General features: G+C 36.6%; 1 pseudogene; it reads right to left on the bottom strand.

Moving 5' to 3' along the window:
* Nucleotides 1–3846: 3846 nt before the first annotated feature.
* LOC103250711 lies at nucleotides 3847–5342 on the bottom strand (annotated as a pseudogene).
* Nucleotides 5343–8953: the final 3611 nt, after the last annotated feature.

Here is an 8953-nt window from a genome sequence, read left to right as displayed (position 1 = left end):
ATGACAAACCAGCTTGGCTGGATTAGAAAAGTATTGAGGACCAGTGGAAGATAAATATGGGTAAGGCAGTTTGGGATATGTTTGGGGGCCTTGGAATGACTGACAAAAGCCCAGTTTAAAAGAGAAGCAGGAGTTTCTCCCCCTGAACGTAATTATCCTGAAATGTAGTGTCTTTTCTATAATTTAAAATATGTTGACATAACCAGTCGTTAAGATGGATGAAAAGATGCTAGTGAAAACAGTAGGAAAGTAATACTAGGAGACAAGTGGAAAAGGCATGGTATCTTCAAAACAAAACAAAACACCAACAAGGCAAGTCCCACCCCAGGCTTCCTTCCTTCTGAAGTTAAAATCTAACTCTGCCACTGTTGATAGTCTGGGATGTTGACCTTTATCCTATAGGAAAGGGAGAGAGATGGTACTTTTGAGAATAATGACTTGACAGTGATGTGCAGAACTAATGAGAGAAGGTAGTAAGACTAATTAGGAGGTTATTACAATAGTCAAAATCATAAGAGCATAAAAGAAGAGATTGATGAAGAAAACACTGAAAAAGAAGAATAGAAAGTACAAATAATAAAAATGATTCAAAGGTTTTTACTCAGGTTCTGAGCTTTGGTGACTAAGAGAACTGTGGTGTCATGCTTATGACTAAGATACCAAAAGTGGAGGTGGTTTGGTGGAGAAATTGTGATGAGTTCTGCTTGAGAGTTCTAACAGCTGTGAATGTCAATTCTTATGTATGGCTTTACTTGGCGCAATTCTCTGGGTCATTCGCCATCATACAAAATAGTTTTACAATCTTGATTCCAGGTTAACATTTACCAGGTTACTGATTAGATTTAAAGAGATTAAATGTCTATTTGCTTTATGCATAACTGATACTTCTTCAATTTTATCACTTATTTTCTCTACTGCAGATTAATCAGAAATAACTTTTTAGAAATGTCCTGCTGTTTAATGTTCTGTCCACCTCCCCACCCCCCAAGTATTTGTAAGTCACCTTTGTAATACTTTCTAAAGATACATCTTAGTTCCTTCTCAAACTAAAAATCCTGTGAGATCACATCCGAATAACTTTGTTCACCAAAAGCATTTAGCACAGTTTCTTATTCACTGTAGGCCCTCAAAAAAGATTTTTTAAATGATTAAATAAAGTTTATGGTCTTTTGACAACCTAAGCTAATTTATTTAAAAATAAGTTAGCATGTTGAGGTTTAAAGAGCACTAGTCGGAGTTGGAGGGTCTGGGTTCTAACCTGGCTGTGCTCTTGACCAGATCTGTGACATGAGCAAGTCAAGATAACTTCTTTGGACTTGGCTTCCTCAGGTATATCAATGGTTTCAACTAAATCTATGATACTCTCCCAACTAAATCTATGATTCTCTTTTAGCTGTCTTTCATGTAGCAAATATGACTGTTGGAAAACATGGTTCTGTTCCTCAAACAACCAGAGAGATTTCTAATTAAATAATATTCCTTTATACTTTGACCTAGTACCCTGAGGTAAGAGTCATCCAGTCCAAGCTTTATGTTCATTTGCTTTAGCTCTCTTATTATTCCCTACATTGCTCCTTCTGCAAGGACTTTCTACATTTTATCAAATTGTGCAATTCATTTTTTATTAATACAATGTAGTAATTCAAATAAAAATGTATTCAAATAATTTCCACTGGGAACTGAAATAATTTTGTCATCTTCCTACCTGGGAAATATATGGATCACTGCATGTGCTGCCAACGCTGTGAAAGGCAGCATAGTAAAGCAGTTATGAACACTCGGCAATGGAGTCACACTGCCTGTGTTCAGATTCCAGCATCATTTCTTTTTATATGTGGGACTTGGGCACTTATTGTATCTTGCTAAACATTAGTTTCCACACATTTCAAGTAAGAAAAATAATAGTATACTTACTTCATAGAGCTGCATAGATGAAATGAGAGAATCCATATAAGAAGATAATACCCCTACCCAAAGTGACCTTCAGATTCAGTACAATCCCTATCAACATCCCAATGATGTTTTTGCAGAAATAGAAAAACCCATACTAAAGTTCTTATGGAACCTCAAGGGCCTCCCAAATAGCCAATGTAGTCTTGAAGAACAAGAACTAAGTTGGAGGACTCACCCTTCCTGATTTTGACACTTCCTACAAAGTAATAATACTCAAGAGTAAGATATTGGTGTAAGGACAATCATATAGACCAATGAAATAGAATAGAGAACACAGAAATGAATACTTGGGTATTTAGTCAAATGATCTTTGATGAGGGTGCTAAGACCATTTAATGGGAAAAGGACAGTCCTTTCAACAATTGGTGCTGGAAAAACTAGATAGTCACATGCAAAAGAATGAAATTGGATCATTACCTTTTACCACATAGAACAATTAAGTCAAACTGGATCAAAGACCTAAATGTAAGGGCTAAAAGTATACACTTAGAAAAAATCAGGGAATGCTTCATGAAATTGGATTTGACAATGACCTCTTGGAAATGACAAAAGTATAAATAGATAAAATGAAATAAATCAAAATTTTAAAATTAGGTATATCAAAGGACACAATCAACAGAGTGAAAAGGCAACCCACAGAACAGGAGAAAATATTTGCAAATCATATATCTGATAAGGGGTTAATATCCATAATATACAAAGAACTCCTACAACTCAACAAAAAATCAGATTTAAAAATGGGCATGGGTTTAAATAGACATTTCTTGAAAGGAGATATACAAATGACCAATAAATTGCCCATGAAAAGACGCTTATCATTAGGAAAATACAATTCCAAACCACAGTGATATACCACTCTTCACATGCATTAGGATGGCTCTAAATTTTAAAAAAGGATTTTTTAGTCAAAGAAAAAGTACTTTGCCTTCTGGGTAAGTTTCATAACATAGATATGGCCTTTATTTGGCACTGTTAGTTTCCTTTCTCTGAGGAAGAAATAACATATGGCTTTAATATCAAAAGGTACTTTATTATCTCCTTCAGGACCAAGATAAAATTTTAATATGCTGCAAGTATGTTGATTTTTGAAAGGATTATAAGATATTTCTTTTTGATTTATTCTGAAATGTATAAACAAGTCAAAACAGTACTCGGGGATGTATCCTAACTGAAAAAGAGTCAATCTTTGCATCTGGTAAGGAAACCTTTAAATTCTAGAGAGAATTAAGTTAGATAACTTTTTAAAGAGGTCAACATGGCAACTAATTTTTATAGATATACTACTTAGAATATTTGCTTAAAGATCTGCTACTACTCAGCTACTCTGACGCTATCTATTCACTAAAATATCTACCCTATTTTATTGAGTGTTTCTGAGGTAGTGTTAGTTTGACCCATGTCCATTGTGAGTACACCCTAAAGCAGTGTTTCATAACATTTTCTTACCTATCCACTCCCTTCCAGGAACTTTTTTTTCTGTCCAAATATTTTCTTTAAAAAGTTTAATATTTGATAAAGCAAACTTTTAGTACCATAGAAACCTTTTGACATGTACAATCACATATTATCACTATGTACAACTTCAAATGCTTCCACCAGCTTCAAGTAAAGTGATAGTGAATATCCTGACTGTAGTTAAGTTGAAGGAAAGTTCCTGGATGGCCAATGTTTTCCCTGGTTTGGAAAAGAAAATTATACAATTGAAAAATATAAACAAGACCTTCAATGAGTTGAGAATCATAAAAATGCTATCTGAATTCAGTCATCTGGATCTTGGGAAGTTTCTAATAGTTATGAGTTCAACAAGAAAAAGGAAATCCTGTGGATATTCAAACTTCAGTCTTCCAGGAGAGGTCCTGTAGACTCACAGTCTATCAAAAATAAAAGCTATTCCTATTGTGGTATAGAACTTAGCATCTGGTTCATATATCTTTTTTTCACCAGCTCATGGACTCCATTCTCATCAATGATTAAAGGTGAAGGAAATTCTTTATCAGCCACATAAGTTTCTAGTCTTTCTCCAGTATGGGAGATATAAGGAGAGATTTCACACTGGGTCGGTACATCATTAGCACTGTTCAAGCAGGGAATTGCTGGAAGGCAAGAGTCATTTTCATCTATGAAGCAGCCCTCTGCACTGAGGACCCAGCAATGATGAAGGCTCATCAAGGCATGCCTTGCAGTAGTAGGGTCGTCCTTCCCATTCTGTCTACATTCTTCAGTGAGAAAATTCGTCTTCCCATAATACTTCCAATAGCACAAATTGCTTTGTGAACTGGAAGGTGTCAAAGACAAATTTTTCCATCTTTATTCCATTTGGTTTGTCTGGTTTAATTGCCCTTGGGGAATCCGCATAAGAAATCTTCTCTAGAGTTACATGGTGCAGCAACTGGATTCATAAATATTGATGACATCGCTCAGAAATGGTATGGTAAAGAAATGGTTGGCAATGTTCCTGCACCGAACAGCAGTCGTCCATCTAAGCTTCATTTCTGAGCTGTTGCCAGGAAAATCTCACTATATTCTACCACCTGGTAAACTCCATCCACTCAGCAAACCACTGGTTCTGTAGGGTTCGTTTTCTCTACCACCTTTATTCCACAGTCTGCTTCTTTCTGAATGCAAAGTCCAATGAACCCTGGGTCTGCACTTTTACTAATATACTGTCAACACAATAGACATGAATGCTCCAGATGCCTCTTTGCTCTATATCCTCCACAATATTCTGGGCTGCAAGAGCTTCATAAAGACCACCATTGCCATTTCTGGAGTCATAGAAATTTTGCTCTTCTCTTCCAAAATAATTTTTCCATCAAAACTGACAGCAGGCAGCATTCCTTGCTGGAAAAAGATTACATTCTCTTGTTTTAAACCAAAGTACTTGTGGCTGGTGAAGAATTCCTTTGTAGATTCTATTGTTCTGCCACTGGTCGTTATATATCATGGAATAATACATTTGTTGCCATAATATTTTTCAGCTGTTGTTGCTTCAGGATACGCTTTGCTTGGATCTGAAAAAGTGTCTCATGGGATGGCAAGCCAACATCATACATCCCTTTGGGATATGTAACTCCTAGTCTTGTCCCCTGCCCACCAGCTAGAACAACTACTTCATTCTGAGAAATCTGGAGAATTCCTTCACTTTCCCAGGTCTCGAACTGATCTTGATCCTGGGTATCACTGCCCAGTACCTCTCAAGGGACAGGTTCCATTCATGCATCCACTTTCTCTTGGTGAGAGGATTGGTTAAATCCTTCAATGGCCTTTTAGAAAAGGAAGTTCAGTTCCTCAAAGTTCAGGCATGGCTTGGAGCTCTGTGCAAAGCTCTAATGTAGTAGGTTTTCTTGCTCAGCTTCAGATAACCTGAGCTTGAGGTCATTTATGTTCATAATGCTCTGATAGCCAAGCTTTATGGAAATAGGGGTATAATTTCTCGGGGCGACCGCAGCTCCACCCAGCTCCGGCTACTTCCGCTGGACCACTCATCCGCATAGCACGCCAGCTCAGAATGTATACCCTCATTCAGGGGGCCGGGGTGGCAGGGCGGGCGGCGAGCTTAGCCTAAGGGAGTGCCAGCCCCAGCCACCCCGCCCCTCTTGCCCTCCAGGAACTTTTTAGACATTTTCCCCTCATCTCCTCTACCATGAAATTTAATACCACTGCCTGTTTATGTACTGTATTTCTGTGCTTCATAACCATTTTTTCATCCACCCCAGAATCAATTGTCACCCCTCTTAGGGAAATATCATGTTGAAAAATGCACTAGAAAGAATAACTGAAATTCCAACTCTCGCTAAGCCCAGACTTAAGATACCCTTTCTATGCGATCTTTGTATATGAGATTATTTTGGGCCAAATCAAGCTAGGTTTCCTGAAAATACTATTAGGGTAAATATCCCCATATCTGCAGCAGAACTGCAAGTTCTACTTTCTTAATTTTCTCTGAACATTTAGCAGGAAATTTTAAGACATACCATCAGGATTTACCCTCCACTAAGATTATGCAGAATTCCTTTGCTATATCCATAATTGGTTTATTTACTCTTCTTTATTCACAATATATGAACAAGATGTAGACTTTATTAAGATATATAGGAGGTGATGTTTTCACTACTACATCCATTAATATGAGTTACCTGATGCAACTTGAAAGTTGTAGGCAGCCTGCCCTGTCAGTATTGCTGAGTGAGTATATACATAGAAAGGTGAGAAGTTGTATGCAATGTGGATAGTCATCTTTTTTTTTCCCTGAAGAAAGGAAAAATGGTCCTACTAAGAATTTGCCTATTAAATAGCTAAATTGCTGGAGCAACTATGAGAGAATGACAAAGGCAATTACTACAGTCAAGGCATTTTTAGCATTTCATTGGGTTATCAGTACTCCAACTTTCCAAATTTAGGACAGTAGTACTAAAACAGGAGAAATTCAAGATTTTTTAAAATCCTATTAAATGTGAATATTCTCAGATCACACAGAAATCAGAAATTCCTTTTTCCCAGCACTATGCTCATCATTCCTTGTGTCTCAGATTTCCAAACTATTTTTAGCAAAAGGATAGTCTTCTAAAGTCTCAATTTTTAGTTTTTGAAATAAATGATGCCTCCTTAAGAAACTGTAATGATATACCCAGTGTTCTGGGATTGAACCACAGCTTTTTTTTTTTTTTTTTTAGTTAGGGTCTCACTCTGTCACTCAGGCTGGAGTGCAGTGGCACAGATCACGGCTCACCACTGCCTCAATCTTTTGGGCTCAAGCAAACCTTCCACCTTAGACTCCTGAATGGCTGGGACTATAGGCACGTGTCACCATGCCTGGCTAATTTTTTGATTTTTTTGTAGAGAAGTGGTCTTACCCAGGCTGGTCTCAAGCAATTCTTCAGCCTTAACCTCCCAATATTACAGGCATGAGCCACCATACCTAGCTTAAAATAAATTTCAATGTTTTTAAAAATCCTTCAGTAAAAAGGTGAAACTCATTTCAGTTTTCTTTGCCAATAATAACCTTTACTTCTAACATCAATTTCTATTCAAGAAACTGCAATGCACTGTTACAAAATAAAGAGAAAGAAGTGGTATCAACATTATTGATACAAATAAGGACATGAAACATAAAAAGGAAGGAAGAAGAGGAGGGGAGGGGAGGGGAGAGGAGGGGAGGGGAGGGGAGCAATGCTGGCAGAATTTGTGAGAAATAATTATTTTTGTTTTTAATTTTTGTTTTGTTTTAAAAATGCTTGCTGAATTGTAGTTAATAAGTGTTATCAGTCAACACAATCCAATTCCTGTAATTTAGCTGTAGACCTGCAGTCTGTAGATCAAGAGTTTAGACATCTTGATAATGCGGACTGGAAGTGTTCATTGGTGTTGTCAAAAAGCAATTGTTCTTAAAAATGAAGATAAAGCATTTAATTCTGCAAACAACTTTTCTCTTTCTCCAATCAGAAATCGAAGAGTCTTAAGTGTTACTAAGGACATAAAAATAATAAATTTTGTTCTAATATACTTTAAATTTAGAATTGCCTTAAAGGGTCATTGTTACAACAGCCTTCAACAAAACTACTAAGCAGAGGAAGACAGTATTATATGTGTATTTCAAGTAGTGTTCCACTAGGTACTTTCATAATTGAGTGCCTTCAGAGTTAGGCTTATCTTTCTCATTTAGTTCCCATTTACTTTAGTATCTTTGATTTCTTTAATTTCTAGTGTTTTTATTTCAGTAACTAAATTCCAACTCACAATCTTATACTACTTGCTACTAGAAAGAATTCACAATCTGAGATTCTATAATATGTACTCCAAGTATTTAAAGGACCCTAAACATTTTCATTGCAAATATCATCCACATGGTTATCTTGTGTGTGCATGTGTGTGTGTGTAAAACACCTAAACATTTTTTATCTATATATATAACCATACTTGAAAAGATAAATAATTAATCAACAGTTTTCCTCCACTGCATACCTTTCATGTTTGTAGTACTTGTTTTGATAAGGTCTTATCATTTGCAGAGGGTCATTTGCCTTCTCAGCTACCTTTTGCCTCTATAATATGCCTGCTAAACCATTTTTCCCTACCAACTAGATCAATTTATTAATGTTATATACCAGTAGTTCAGATCTAAAAGTATGCCTTTCTCTCTTCACACTGCTCAAAGATAAGTTACTTGACTTCAATAAACAGCACCTGTAGGAGTGCTTATACTGCCATGTATCTTCCTTCTACAGGTATTAAAATCAAAACTATTCACAGAATCTTAAAATAAGGATAACCAGAACAGGGACTCTTAGAGCTCTTTTAAACCTCTCATTTTAGCCGGGCTCGGTGGCTCAGCCTGTAATCCCACGCCTTTGGGAGGCTGAGGTGAGTGGATGGCCTGAGCCCGCGGGTTTGACACTCACCTGGGCAGGCGAGACCTCATCTCTACAATAAAAAAAAAAAAATCAACCGGGCGTGGTAGCGCATACCTGTAATTCCGGTTACTCAGAAGGCTGAGGCGGAAGGATCGCTGGAGCCCAGCAGGAGAGGCTGCGGTGGCCGGGAGCGGCCACTGCACTCCAGTCTGGGCGACAGAGTGAGACTCCAACTCAAAAAAAAAAAAAAGAAAAGAAAAGAAAAAGAAAACTCTCATTTTAGAAACCTGTTGCAGTTATATTCAAAATAAAATGTTAAGTAAATTGCAGAGTAAATAAAGGTCTTACAATGGAATAATGTTATAATTAACAACTTTTAAAACCATATTAGTAAAGACTGATTCACCCTAAATCTGGTTAGAGATAAAGCTTTTGCTTATCAATCTGATAAACTGAAAAAGAATGTACCATATTTAGGGCCTGCAACAACTAAGCAATGCCATCTGGCATAAGCATAATTGAAATTAATTTTTCAATCTAAGAAGAACATATTATAATATAATTATAATAAGTCTCAGCAAAGTTGACAGAATTATGAAATTAAATACTTTAATACTTACTTATATAATATGCATTTTACTAAGGACCTG

This window comes from Carlito syrichta, unplaced genomic scaffold, assembly GCF_000164805.1.
Source record: "Carlito syrichta isolate Samal-C Ts95f unplaced genomic scaffold, Tarsius_syrichta-2.0.1 Scaffold131632, whole genome shotgun sequence".
Taxonomy (NCBI): domain Eukaryota; kingdom Metazoa; phylum Chordata; class Mammalia; order Primates; family Tarsiidae; genus Carlito; species Carlito syrichta.
This window is presented reverse-complemented; position numbering and strand designations above follow the sequence as displayed.